A 14968-nucleotide genomic window follows, 5' to 3' on the forward strand; every position below is an offset into this window, starting at 1 on the left:
CATTTTGCTTTTAAATCTTTCTCCCTCCACCTGCATTAATTTGCCCTACTACTGTCCCCTGGAACAACACATAAATCTAATCCCTTTGCACATGTCAGCCCTAAACTACTAAAAGTAAGCCTTTGTATCTCCATGACTCTTTTCTTCTTCAAATTAAAAAGCTTGAGATTTTTGGGGTTTTTTCCACTTCTCATCCAGCATTATTTCTGGGTCCTTGGTCATCCCTACAATAGCACCCACCAACGCTTTAGCCTCTCTCACCCCTGGAGACCTCCCTCAGTCCCATATATTACCTGAAACGCTTACCTTCTCGGTGCAAATTCATCCTCTTCCCAAGCTTCTATTGGACTTCACTCTGTTTTCATTTCTCTCCTCAGCTAGACTATAGAAGTTATGTTTGTGTTTCTTTTGGAACAAGCTACCTACCCACTCTGCCCCTCTGCCATCCTCACCCTCACAGGAGAGTATCTCAAAGCTATCTTTCTTTTGGTTTACTTTAACAGCTCTTTCCTCTTTTTGCAGAGGAAAATGTAACCAGTGCATTTTACATACATTGTTTCAATCTTTAAAACATTCTCAAAAGCTAACCGATAAATAAATCAAACTGTGTTATGAAGTGAAAAAAGAAATGATCAAACATAAAAGAGAATTGTATTTATTATCTGAGCCCAGTTTTATTTTTGTAAATGTGTATGTGTGTTGCCTAAAAATGATTACTCTGGAGTCAGGCTGCTAGGGTTCAAATCACAGCTTCTTCACAGCTGTGTGACCTCTCTGGCTCCTGCTTCTTCATCTGTAAGATGAGGATTATGGTAACCATGCACTAAGGTTGTTATGAAGATTACACGAGTTACCACTAACACAGGTCAAGTGCCTAGGTCAGTAGTTGGCACTAAGCAGCAATATGCTTGCTGCTATGATGACGAAGGTGGGAAAACCACTTTTTGTCTTTCTGGGTCTCAGTCTCCTAACGTGTAAAATGAGAAAGAAGGGGTAAGTGTGACAACAGTGAGGGTAATACCATATAATCCTAGAGCCCTTGACATTTTACAAAACACTTCCATATGTGATAGTTCACTGGAAAACACTCATTTGTATCTCCCATGCTCTCAACTATCCTGATTTGCTGGAACAGCTCACCAACGTGCTGCAAAGTATAAATACTGACTCTGACCCCTGGCTGCCATTTAGCAGAAAGCATCAACGTCCTTAAATAGCCTATGCCTCTTCCAGTGACTGACTTGCTATCTGTAAAATAGCTTAGACCTATAACAGCTGCAATCCCAAATGGCACTAAGAGACTGGGAAGAAAGAGACAGGGAAAGAATGAGACAAAGTCATTCATATTTATTGAGCATCTAGAGCAGCGGTTCTCAACCTGTGGGTCGTGACCCCTTTGGGGGTCGAACGACCCTTTCACAGGGGTCGCCAGGTACTCGTATGTGGGCGTATCTGCATGTGGGCCTGAAGATGGATAGAGGAGTGGTGTCTCGGTTCCTAGGACCATCGAAAATGTGTGTTTTCCTATGGTCTTAGGCGACCCCCGTGAAAGGTTGAGAACCGCTGATCTAGAGTATAGGTCATTATAATGTCAATTGCATTGAGTCCTCACAACAACCTAGGTGGAAGATTTTAATGCCCATATGAGATAATTTCCTGATAGAGGTTCAATATCAGTGCTAAGGTCACATAGCTACTAACTTTATGCCAGGATGAAAGCCTGACTGAGCCCAAAGCTTGAGCTTATGTTGAAGTTCCATGCTGCAGCACTGAGGTTTGCAATCTACCAGAATTGGATGTTGGTTATCACTCTAACTTCTCTGCTAAACTTCAAGCCCTGAAGTGCTCTGTTGATAAATGGTACTGAGAACATGATGAGGTAAGGGAATTTATTTTATTATGAACAACTAGCCTATAGATGGCGATATCTTTCAGTCATGACTGACCCAGTCTGATACAATGAAAGTTTTAATGCAAAAATGTCACAAGATTGCCACAGGGATACGAAAGACAGTTTGGGGAATATAACCAATAATGTTGTAGAGATTTTGTAGGGTATCCAATTGACACTTGTCTTATTAAGGAGTCCACTTCATGGACGGTGTAGATGCCTGGCCACTCGGCTGTACACCTGAAGCTAAAGCTGAATAATGCTGAATGTCAACTATAATTTAATATAGATATAGTCACAGGATGTGGAGTACAGCATAGGGAATAGAGTCAATGGAATTGTAACAGCTACTATATACAATGTCAGAGGAGTAATAGATTAGGGAAGGGGGGGTTATCATTTTGTGAGGGGTATAAATGTCTAACGATTACACCTGAAACAGGTGTTTTGTACACCTGAAACTAATAAAAAAAAAAGTCACTGTATTTTGATGGTACCTTGAGACAGCTATACCTCGCAAGTACACCTGGTAAATGGTCGAAACAGCTCCTGAGCAATGATATTTCTTACATTTTGCAGTACAACAGAGAACAAATGTCTGAAACGTGATCATTCTTTCACATAACAAATATTGTCAGTGAATACACTCATGACCTATTTTTTGTCCTCGTTCTTCCTCATTTTTTTCCCACCAACACACTTCATTGCTCCGCTTATTTTATGGGTTATAGCTTTAAGGGCACATGAGGATAAAGTCAGCATAATATACATTGCTGAAAAGTCTTGTCAGTCAACTGGGACTTGCTTGCCTGTTCAAAGGAAGCAGCAAAATGTGATTATCTATGCATGCCACCAAAACATACTAATGGAAAATAGAATTAAATAAGTTAATGCTGAAAAATCATAATAAGGAAGCAAAGACGCCACGATCTTGAAATCCTGAAGACGTCATTGTGTTTGGCAAACTCCATTAGATTAGAATAGTTGGGTTAAATAAACAAAATCACAATTACATATTAAGATATATCTACATTATCTTCATTGTCATTTTAACAAACAGTTACTAGACCAGGCAAGGTATGCTATATATTATTACACTTGGGTCTCACAATAATCCTATGAGATAGACACAATTATTATACCCATACCTAACGAGGAAACTGAGACACAGAATGTTATATAAATTCCCATTGTCATAGAACAAAACAACGGTAGTACGAGGATTCATACCCCAGCAGCCAGACTCCAAAGACCACACTTTCTCAAGGCAAGTCTCTGATTTTCTCCGAAAAATGACCAGATATGCAGGTGTATGCCCCAAAACAGGAACTGTTTAGCTTAATAGTTTCCATGAGACTTCCTAATCCATTAAAACAATCCTGCACTAAACAATTGGTGTGATGTAAATGAAAGCAAAGATTTGCATATGCTAAGAAAGCCAAAGCTACCATGATCACATGAACTAGGGTCACTTCACTGACCTGTTGGATCACAGATCACACACTTGAGTTGGAATTACACTGGGATTTTTTGGTATGGTTGGAGCTAACTTGTGGTGAATATACTTTTATAAAATTGCAGTTTATTCTTACTATTACTTTTCCTCTAAGCCTTTGACAACAAGATCTATAGCTGTTACAGGAGAAAGGTAAGGGGGAAATTGTCAGCCTGTGGGACAACTTATCACTGGTTTGTTTCAGAGCCTGGAGTTTACAAACTTTCCCCTCCTTGTTACTCCACAAAGGTCCTTATCCTTCCAGAAAGTTTCTCTTGCCAAAGCCAAGGATTGATAAGGAATGAGGACAGAACAGCAAGTGACTTGTCTCAAGTGGCTTATTGACATCGCTAACATTTTTATGACAGGGTAACACCCATTAAACTCATATGCCCCCTCATAGATAGCAATAATCTTCTTGAGGTGCTTTCTCCCTGTGGGGAGGGAATGGGGTGTGATGAGGTGGGGAACCTGCCATAATATAAGTCTTTCTCTCTCTCCATTTTCAAGTTTAATGCAACTCAAACTAAGTCACAGAAGGGAATGACCCCATTACAGGAGCTAATTGAAGTTGTCCACGAGGTACAACTGAAAGGCAAAGGGAGGAGAACAACTAGTGACAAGGGAGCTAAGAGACCCCACCCTGGACAACGCACCCTTGTGTTATAAACATCTGCCACAGGAGCATGATGAATGGAAGATGGCACAGCCCTCGGAGTCAGAAGGTCTGGATCCAAATGCTACTCACTCTGTAGTCTTGGGTAAGCTCCTTTTCCTGCTGAGGCTCTAACTGCCTCACTGTTATGAGGGTAAAGCCTCACCAGAGGGTGGGGAGGAACTGGTGTGACCTTGTGCAGGGATACATATTCTAGGTCACTCCAGGGGCCTGTGTCAAATGCCGGTTGTGAGCTTGTTTTTCAGAGGCCTTGCCTGTCCCTCTAACCAGGGGCTGGTCCTTGATCCTTGAACTTCTTCCCAAGCCCAGAAGAGGTTAAAAATCTGATGTTTTCGGTGTGACCCCAGTCAGTCTTATTAATATACATCCCTTCCTGTTTCTGTACAGTGAGAAAGGAAGAGGGAAGCAACGTCTGAGGAGAGCAGCAGGGGCCACACCAAGTGAGGGCCTCAGCAGGGTCAGAAAGAGCTCGCACAAGCTGAGTCAGGCCTGTGTTTTTTCCTGTTAAATGATTCACAGGCCGAGGAAAATGGGTCTGAGATGCACAAACTCTTCTCTGCCTTTCATGAGCTTCCAAATGAGGTGGTGATTTTTGTTTGTGTTTTTCCTATGTCACTTGTCTCTCCTTGGAAACACGATTGCTGTGTTTTCCAACCCAGGTTGGGGATTCCCCCACCTCATTTCAATGCCCTCAGGTGAAAGGGCTATATCAAAGAAACACTGGTCATTTTAAATGTTATTCACATTCCTTAAGCTTCCTTGTATTTTTTACTCAAGTAGGTTAAATTATAAATAAACTAAATTCCATAGCATATTTTATATTATACAATGAAGCCTGAGCTCTTTAGACATGTGAATTTTCTATGTGTCTTAAAAAGTTCACTGAAAACATCTAAGACTGTTACCAATTGTTTTGCGTGGAAATTCTTTCTGGAATATATAACATACATAACATTCTTCTTTGTAATAAAATTTAACCTTTAATTGATTATTAAAAGTCGTTATCCTTATATCCTTTTAACACTCCCAGCTACCATTTCACTCTCTTCTCATGTTTAAGTGAAATCAATTTTAGTGGAGGCCCTTCTTCCACATTCTGCATATCCATAGCCATAATACCCTCTTTAGCCAAGTTGTTCAGGAAGCGATGGTTTTACTAATTTGGCTGAATCTGGATAGTGATGACAACCTCCAGCTTAAGACCCTCCAGTAATTTCTCACTATAGTTGGAATATTAGCCAAACTCCTTTCTGTGACCTGCAGAGCCCTATTGGGTCTAGCCCTTGCCTTTTCTCCAACTAGTCAACCCCTCATCCACTGTGATCCACTCACTGGCTTTCTCTCTGTTCCTCCAAAGAGCAAAGTTGTCTCAGATTCTTTGTACCTACTATCACCACCCTGATTCTCCTCTCATTTTCATCTGACTGCCTTCTTCTCTTTATTTAGGTCTAAGTCCAAATGCCACTTCCTCAGGGAAGCCATCACTACCTCCCACATCAAGCAGCCTGTAACCTCGTTCATGCTTTACTTTCATCCCATTAGTTAAAGCACTATTGGAATACTTTAATTTGTTTTCTTATTTATTAGTTTTTATTGATATTCAATCTCTGTCATATCTGTTATATTCCATGACAGGAAGGCATTTATCTGTCTTGTTCACTGCTATATCACAGTTTCCAGGACAGCTCCCAGCACATGGAAGACTCTCAACAAATTCTGTTGATGGAATAAATCCTGGCTCATCTCCACACCTACTCAAATCTCACCTCTTTCAATTATGGGGAATTATCAATTACAGTGATACCCTCATATCACTGTCAAAACAGTAAGAAGCTGGTAATGTCCAATGTCATTTGACCCAATTTTAGAAAGAGACAAAAGAGCTAAGAGAATGTTGAGGGCATGATCTAATTTTGGGGGTAGTACTTTCAAAACTTTTCCAACAAGATATAATTAATAGTTTACAATAGTGAATAATAATACAGAGGGATCTAAACAAAAGTAAAAAATATGCCTCCAAGGACAATATATGTTTGAAGTCTCACAATTTATTTTTAAAATTCAGATGAATTTTATATTTTAATTCATTATATATCTGTGTTTGATTTAATATGAAAGAAATTTTCCCTCAAATTGTTGACAAAAATGTGCCCTCCAAGATGTGTCCTCTTTACCCTGGAAAACCACCAAGAACCACCAAGTACATATGATCCAAGCTGATAATCATCTGGAAATAATCCTGGAGGAGTGCTGTAGGAAGCACAGTTCCCACCCAGTCCTTGCTGCCCCGCTCACTTGCCCCATCTTCATTTCAGGGAGGACGAGCTCTGGAACAAAGACCCCTAAGTGAACTAAGAGTCCCAAGGGCTGTCAAATTCAGAGATGGAAAAAAAGGCTAAAAGTTCTATCCTTCTACATCACTCTCTTTTCAGACATCTCTTCTAAATCATTTCCCTGCTCTCTTTCTTTCCATGTGCTTGGTGAAGTAAGCGGTCATTCCTGAGAGGAGAGACCTTAGAATGACTCAGTTTTCTCAAGACCATCCTGGTTATTTACGGTTGTTGTCCTGGCAGTATTAATAGTACTTCCTTTACATTTGTACAGCATATGGTCACTCTAAGGGACACCTTCTCCACTCTTACCCTCACTTAAAAAGACAATCAGGAACCAAACTAATGAGTCATCATAAGATGATGTAAGTCTCCTTCCAGTTCATCTTCAAGTCATCAAGGAAAAGAAGTCTTTGTGACTCAGATCAGTTGTTTATTTCATCCATTAAGGAAATCACAGAAGTATTTGGGGTCCAAACCTTGGTTCACAGTAATGAAGATTCCTTTGTCTGATCTATTTCTGCTCTTAGGAATCTATAATCACTGTTGGCTGTTCATTGAAGATTGGAGGTTCAAGATTCAGGCTATCATGCATATATTATAATAATAATATTTGTAGGGATAGGACAGAAGAAGCAACCAGGAAGGTAAGGGTGATTTGGGTTAATTAGTAGAAGTATTTTAAAATAAAATAAAATGTGACAAATGGAAAATATTCAGAGATGCCACATGAATTTAAATAATCAGCTGTTTCAATGACCTAGCATTTGATGGCATGAAAGAGAAGGCCATTATTCCATGAATGTACCAAAAAACAGATTGCTGAGATAGTAATTATAGTGGCTACTGTGGGAGGTATACTAGACCGATGGTCCCAGCTGTGGTCCTCTGAAATCCATCATTGCATTTGTTCTGAGGCCATGCTTTCTGTGGCTGCTCCCAGGCATGACTGAGCACAGCAGCACTAAGGCAGGCCCGTTCCTGGAAGACTCAGGATTCCTCTGATGGGCACCTTTAGCTTGAGGACTCCCAGTTAGTCTTGCCAGAATTTTCTCAGAATTGAAATCCTGAGGCCTTTCTTCCTTATTTTCCTTCCCTGTCTCCTTCACAGGGGGTTCAGTCCTGCACAGTGGTCTGATGGGCCTCACAGCCTCCTCCAGCTCCCTCTCCATCTTCTCCCACAAAGTTTTTCTCAAAAAATATCATGGACATCTAATCCCATTTTGGCATCTTCTTCTCAGAGGACCTGAACTAACATAGTAATTCAAGTAGGGATCTATTTGAGGGACAGAAAGAATTAGGCAATTTAATGCACTTAGGATAATTTGATCCAAGACTAAGGAGAAGATTAATAAGTGATCATAAAAGAAAAGGTTTGACCAGATTTAAGAGGGAGCTTTCTGAGAATAAGTTGATGGTAGCAGAAATGGTTGTGATGGTGGAGATGGAGATGGGAGTAATCGTGGTCTGAAATTATCCATTTGTATATTTGATGCTATTTATATGCTTCATTAGGTCCAAAGGCCAATTAGAGAATCTAAAGCGATTTCGTTGTTTTTGGCAACGCAGATATAATTTAATTGATGTATGCGGGTTGGAGCCCTTTTAAGAGGACTAGGTATTTTTATTAGGGCTTTGGGTTACATTGCAGTTTTCAGGTTTTTGTTTTAATGTATTGAATAATTAGAAAAAGTAAATCAAAAGGTTACATTTTGCATCAAATATCAAAATTGTCAGCCCATAGGAAAGCATTTATAATACTATAAAACAGTAACTTCATTAACTTACATTTTTCTATTCCTTGAAAGTCTCCAAGTGTGTGGGATTTTGCATCCCCAATGAGATACAGTAATGTTTGTAAAACTGAATTGAAAGTTGTTTGACATACATTATTACATTTCAACCTAGCATGGACCCAGTGAATTAAGGAAGGCAGGTAGGATTAAAATTCATTTGTACTGAAGATGAAACTGAGGCTCAGGGGAGCTAAGTCGCTAACATATCATAAAATCTAACCTAGAAGCCAGGTTGTAGAAGGCAGCATTTCCAGAAATAACTCCCAAGATTCCAAACTCTAACCACTGCTGTGTGAATATGATGAGACATCACTCATTCCCTGATTATGCTTTTTAGATGGCATAGTTGACCTTAAAAAAAAAAGATAATCCAGGTGAAACTAATCCAATTACATTAGCCCTTAAAAGCTTCTCTGCTGGTAGTAGAAGGGAAAAAAAGTCAGAGAGAAATAATAGAAGGGGAAATCAGAGCTAGATTCGAAGCATGGGCATTCCATGTACTAATGCTGGCTGAAGATGGAGGGGTTCGTGTGGAAGATCGTGAAAAGGAAATGAATTCTGCCAACAACCAGTGAGATTAGAAAGGGTCCCTAGTGCCAGATGAGAATGGCAGCCTCAGCTGATACCTAGATTTTGACCTTATGAGACTCTAAGCAGAGAACCCAGCTGAGCTGCACCACTCCCAGACTTCTGATCCAAGGAATTGTGGGATAATAGATGGGTGTTATTTTAAGTCACCATATCTGTAGTGATTTGTTACACAGCAAACAAAAAGCTAATACATGGGTTTTCTGATTCCATCACTGTTTTCACCATACCACTCTTACTGTTAACCAATGCCAATAAAAATAAACAACAGTAAACTGAAAAGTCACCATACTAACAGTCTAGTTTTGCTAATTTAATTTTGGTTACAATTTTAGCTTTCTAAGATAGATTTACATTAGGCCTGGCCTCATTTCCTTTGGTTCTGGGCCTGTGGGCTTGAACTGATTTTCAGGAAGGCAGAACTCTCATTTCCTCATACTGATTGTTTATTTGAAAATATTTCAGGTAAGTCATAAATAAAATAATCCAAGAAGGAAATATTAAAAGATTAATATTACTGTCATAGTTTGGCAAAGTTTTAAAACTCTTCTTATAAAATACTGGAAATACCACAGGGATTGTTTGAACAAGGATAGTGAAGAACAAGTGTTTTATCTGCCCTTTGTACCTACTTTTGTAAACTTTTTCACATTCTTTTGGGAATGCTCTTCTCACAGTTGTACCAGGTGGCTATGAGGAAATGTCCATGCTCGTATATAAACCCATTCCCCTCTCCCCCACCCAGGAAACAGTAAATTTGTCTAGAGATGGACAACATCACCAAGCTGAGGCAATCAGACCCTCCTCTGGTAATTCTTAACTTTTTAGCAGAGAAAGTATAAATTAATTCACCACCAGTGATAGAAGTGGTAAGATATAGAACTTGGGAAATTTTGTCAGCCATGTAGAAGAAGCCAATCTAAGGTAGTCAACCAGAGAAAGAAGCAGAAACAAGAACTGGAGAGAGATCCCTAATAGTGCTTGAGCCCTTGTCTCAGTTATTTCGGAAGTCCACCTGCAATCCTGTGCTTCCCATGCTTTCACTGTTCAGTTCTTCATGCAATTTCACAAAATAGCCTATTTCTTCTTGTACCAAAACTAGTTCAAGATGGGTTCAGCCACTTGCGATCAACAGAGTTATGACTCATGCAACAGTGAAATCTTATTTCATTTTCCTTGAAAATGTGTATCATTGTATGGTGGTAAAAACTTCTAACAAAGAAAGTCATCCAAGTATCTCCAGGATAATGGTGACTCAAAATGAAAGCATTTTGATTTGAAGTCAAAACTGCAGCCTTAACATCAGCTGCCACACTCACTTGGTTGTTTTTGCTCACTATATCAAGTACTCCTTGCCAAATTCTTTGCACATATAAAGACTTTTAAGTTATTAATGCTATCTTGATTATAACAGTCTATAATTTGACAGTGTCACATCATAATCACCTATTGGGCACTTGTCTCACTTGTCTAGTATATCTACTTTTTTTTTTTTCTAGCTGAGCCATCCTGCCACCAGTTGGCAGCTCAGTGGCAGCTCAGCTCGGGCAGGGAATCAAACCAGCAACTCTGTTGCTCAGGACTCGCATTCTTGAGCGAGCTCTTAACCAACTGAGCCACTCGGCCAGCCCTAGTATATCTACTTTTGAATATTTTTAATTAATAATTAAACTCATTAATTAATACTTAAATGAGTTTACAAGTATACATATGCTGAAGAGATTTTTCTGGAAGGAGGGAAATAGGGGGGAAAGGAGAGGAGGTGGGGGAGAGAGGGAGAGAGAGGGAGAGGGAGAGAGAGAGAGAGAGAGAGAGAGAGAGAGAAAGGTTTTTTTTTCATTTCTATTCATATTCTTAAGGGGAAAATTGCTATAATAATTTTAAATCAAATATATATGGATAATATGAAGTTTATGGTTTTTACACTTTGATATCTGATCACTTGTAAGGAAGAAATAACAGTGCCAAGTATAAACTCATTCTCTTGTGATTGGTTAATGTTTCACAAATAGAATCATAATATGTGCTTTGGATGATAAATAATAAAAACATTAGTCACACTGACCTTTGTTGAATCCCTGCTCTTTGGGCAAGTTATTATAAATTCTCCAAGGCCTCTTCTCTATAATGGGGATCCCTAGAGTATTATGGCTACGGACGCATACTCTGACCATAAGCTTCTGGGTTCAGAATTTGGCTTCACCACTCTGACCTTAGACCTTAAATGAGTTGTTTCATAATTATGGGCCTTGGCTTTCTAGTGCATCTTAACATAAACAAACAGACAGAAAGACACTTATACATACATATACATACATGTATGTATGTATGTATGTATGTATATTTATGTACTTACACACAGCAGGTATGTATAAGAATATTCAAGGCCACATTATTCATAAGAGTAAAAAATAAATTAAATTAAAACAAGCTAAATATCCACCAACAGTAGAATAAATTGTAGCAAAATCATCAAATGTAATATTACTCAGCAATAACAATGAATAAACTACATCTACACACATCAAAAAATGATAAATCTCAAAATATTGAGAAATTAGTAAGTCTAAATGAATTCATAGTATAAGATTCTATTTACATCAAGTTCAAAAACAAGCACAACTAAACCATGAAACCATGTATTACCTAGGGATACGTACATAGATGGCAAAACTGAAGAAAAATTAGGTAATGATTTACACAAAATTTAGAATAGTGTTTACTTGTAGAGGTAAGAAGGGGATGTGACTGGAGGGGCACAGGTACATCTAAGGACTGATACAATTGTATTTCTTAAACTGAGAGACGTGTATAGGGTGTTTGCTTTTTAATTCTATAAACTGTACATACATATTTTATGCACTTATATATAGATATATGATAATTTCAAAAACAAAAATAATAATTATAATAACTAACTACCACACTTTGAAAGAATTAAATAAGATTGTAGATATTTAGTAACAGTGTCAGGTATATAGTAAGCTCCCAATAAATGATAAGAGCCATAATGATGATATTATGAAATGCAGATATTTGTCCCCTTAGTAGAAGAAAGTACCAAAAAGTATATCTTCATGTGTTGTATTCGAAGATGCCTGAAAACCTATGCTAGAGCCACAGTCCTATTAGAGAATGAAACTTGATGATTTTCAACCTTCACTCATCTAAGGGATAGTACCAGAAGGAATTCTTAGATTCTCAGCCATAGGCAAGAATTTTACTTGTTAAATATCAGGTACCCATTGAATATCCATATTAGTGAATATGAGGTGTTAGGCTACCTGATATCAGAGAAGTAAGCCCAGCCTTTAAATAAAAAATGATTAATATCTGTAACTTAGCAGAAAAAATAATGAACAATGGATAGTGTATTGACTTCAAACTATTTGAACTAGGGTCTATTCTGAGAATAACAGAATCATAGAATTAGTAAAGCATCTTGACCATCATCTCGCTTAATTATTTATTAACAATTATTTACTTATTTATTAATAAATAAATAAAGCTCAGGGAAATTAGTTGACTTCTTAAAGGTCAACAGTGAATTTGTGACAGAGTCAGGACTAGAGCACAAGCTCTAGGATGAAAGCTGCAGAAAATGTCCTACTATTGGTATTCACCAGACCTAATAGAAGGGAAGGTGGGAGGTGGATGGGAATAGAAAGGAAAGTGAGTGAGATCAAGTCTATGGGAGATCCAGCATTCCTCCTTTCAGGGGAGCCTAGGAGCTGGAATCCACTGAAGCCTAACACACCACTTTTTGGGTAACAGCTCTGAATAAATTCCTTTGGGGCCAAATTCCTGGAAAGAAGACAGACTCAGCTAATTCTATTAGCAGATGACATCTCCTACGCAATTTCAGAGAGCTTGGACACCCTCAATCTCACCCTTATCTCCATCACCTACATTGAATCCACTTGATGGTCATACAATACAATGCTTGCTCTTACTTAACTCTGCTGCTCTTGAATCATGTTTATCCCTTGCCAATCACCAATCTAAGTCAAAGTGTATAAGTATTCTTTCAATAAATACTCACAGGAAGCCTGTTAGGGATAGAGGCTCTGTACTAGGCACCAGGAACTGATGAAAAGTGTTTAATCAGACTCCATTTTCCCTGTCCAATCAGAGGAGACAGTGATTTATTCAAAAGAAAAGTAAACCAACCAGAAGTAACTCTGTACAAGCTAATACCCCCAACCTTATGTCATAAGGAAAATTAAATAAAAGCTCATAAAGAACCTTTGCTTGCTTCAGGAACTTATCAGGTTCAGCCAGCTGATAGGGAAAGTAAGTCTTATGGCTGAACTCTTGAACCAGGAAAGAATCAGTTCAAAGTTTCTGTCAGGTGACGTGACCTACAAAACTACTCCCATTCCTTGGCTTATCTTTATGACCGAAGAGAGATTTCCACTTATTTGTTCTATGTGCTTGGAAAATGTGGTTAAATTGCTGAAGCTGTCCCAAGCAAGACGTTTCCTTCTGGGGGAAAAAATAATAATAATCTCCTACATGCAAGGTTTAATTAATGGAAAAATAGCTTAGATTATCACCCTATGCCTTTTTTTCTTGTGGGGCGGGGGGGAGGTCTGATGTTTAGTGGTATAGGGGCTTTTTTAACAAGCAAAAAGCCCTCTAAACACAAACCAGACCCTTCTCTAACTTTTATATTCCAATTGTTGCCACTCTCTCTGTTTCTAGTAGCCCATAACAAGAAAGAATTACCTCATCAGTTACTCACTCACTGTCATTCACCAATTTGATGGGCTTTGTGGGCAATGTCCCATTATAGGAGAAATTTCTAAATCATAAAGCAGTTTTCTTTTTGTTTTTTTGTTTGTTTGTTTGTTTTTCGGTTCTTTAGAAATGAAAATTTTGAATTGTAATTGCGGTATGGTGGATGATTTCTCTAAGGAATAATTCAGTGTTTGAAGCCAAAGTCAAATTTAAGCCTCCCCTTGCTTATTAAGGAAAGCTAGGTTTGAGATGCTAAAGCAGGACTGTGACCACACTGTGTGAGCATTTTGGGACCTTATGCACTGGTATAGCTTAACTAGCTTTTCAGTTCAGAGACTCACAGCAAAAGGGAGAGTTAATAACTATCTGTTGAATGACCAAGCAATGTGCATAGACAAGTGTTTAAACAATAAGTCTCTTCTCAAGTGACTTATTGTCTGAAACACTGAGTTAAATGGAACACCAACTATATCTAACAGCAACAGAAAGTTGACAAAAGCTGTTCAATCAAACACCAACCTCCCATAGCCCATTGGGAGAGGCAATAAGTTATTCAAAATGTAGCATAAGAATAAAACAAAATTACTTTTCAGAAATTAATTCTATTTTTTTAAAAAAAGAACAAACGAAAGAGAAGGCACAAGCCAGTAAATAATGCTAAATACACCTATCAGTCATAACAATTTTTTTATCTCAGCAATTATTCTAGTTTAAAGAAAATAATTTGAAAAAACAAATATTTTCATTGTCAGAAAAAATAGGTTTGGGGGGTTGTCTCTTGGTTTCTTTGCTTGTTTTAGTTAACTTTCCCCTTGGTAGCCAGTTTGTCTCTCAGACCTTGACCCACCAATAGATTAAAGTCTTTAATCAGGGATGTGGAATGCCTTATCTAATGACACATATTCTTTCTCTGTCCTTCACAGCACATACTGTCCCTCCAAAAAAAATTCACCACAAAGCCAAATGACACAGTCAGTAAGTAACCCTGGCTACCTGAAGACCACATCACTGCACCAGTCAGTCATCCTCTGTAAGAACCAGCAAATTGTAATGGGTAGTTACAGAAGAAAGCAGCCTGAGGTTATCCTGCCAAGGCCCCTGACATGGAAGGAACAATTACCGAGTACACACAAACAAACATTGTAATTTCAGGGACAAGGGCTTCGGGTGTGGGAAAGGAAGCTCAGAGTGGAATTTGAAAGCTAGAATTGCAAGGTAAGAGATCTGAAAGCTTCAAGAGGAGTCTGTTTTGTTTGTTTTCAGTCTAGACTGAGAGTGCAAGGACTTAGGAAATATGCTTTAGGTTAGAAGACACCCTGGGGTTGTTTTCTTTCTCCACTTAGAGCCCTGTGTAATAATGCACATGCCGTGCCAGTGCCTGCACTCAAAACTGACTAATGGCTACAGAAATTCCCTCCCTTCTGCTCATCCAGTCAGTAATCAAGGATGACT

The 14968-nt window shown here is 38.5% G+C and overlaps 1 long non-coding RNA gene across 2 annotated transcripts in view; it reads left to right on the plus strand.

Moving 5' to 3' along the window:
• Positions 1 to 1843: 1843 nt before the first annotated feature.
• LOC109374680 (uncharacterized) overlaps positions 1844 to 14968 on the plus strand; it is a 53528-nt gene continuing 40403 nt past the window's right edge. The window contains exons 1-2 of one of the 2 annotated variants that reach the window (XR_002122440.1): positions 1844 to 1879; positions 3897 to 4147. This is a non-coding gene — a long non-coding RNA (uncharacterized LOC109374680). Of the gene's footprint in view, positions 1880 to 3804; positions 4148 to 14968 lie in introns of those variants that run through there. The other variant, XR_002122439.1, reaches the window with a different exon arrangement.

The sequence above is a fragment of the Hipposideros armiger genome, unplaced genomic scaffold (assembly GCF_001890085.2).
Source record: "Hipposideros armiger isolate ML-2016 unplaced genomic scaffold, ASM189008v1 scaffold_855, whole genome shotgun sequence".
Lineage (NCBI taxonomy): Eukaryota > Metazoa > Chordata > Mammalia > Chiroptera > Hipposideridae > Hipposideros > Hipposideros armiger.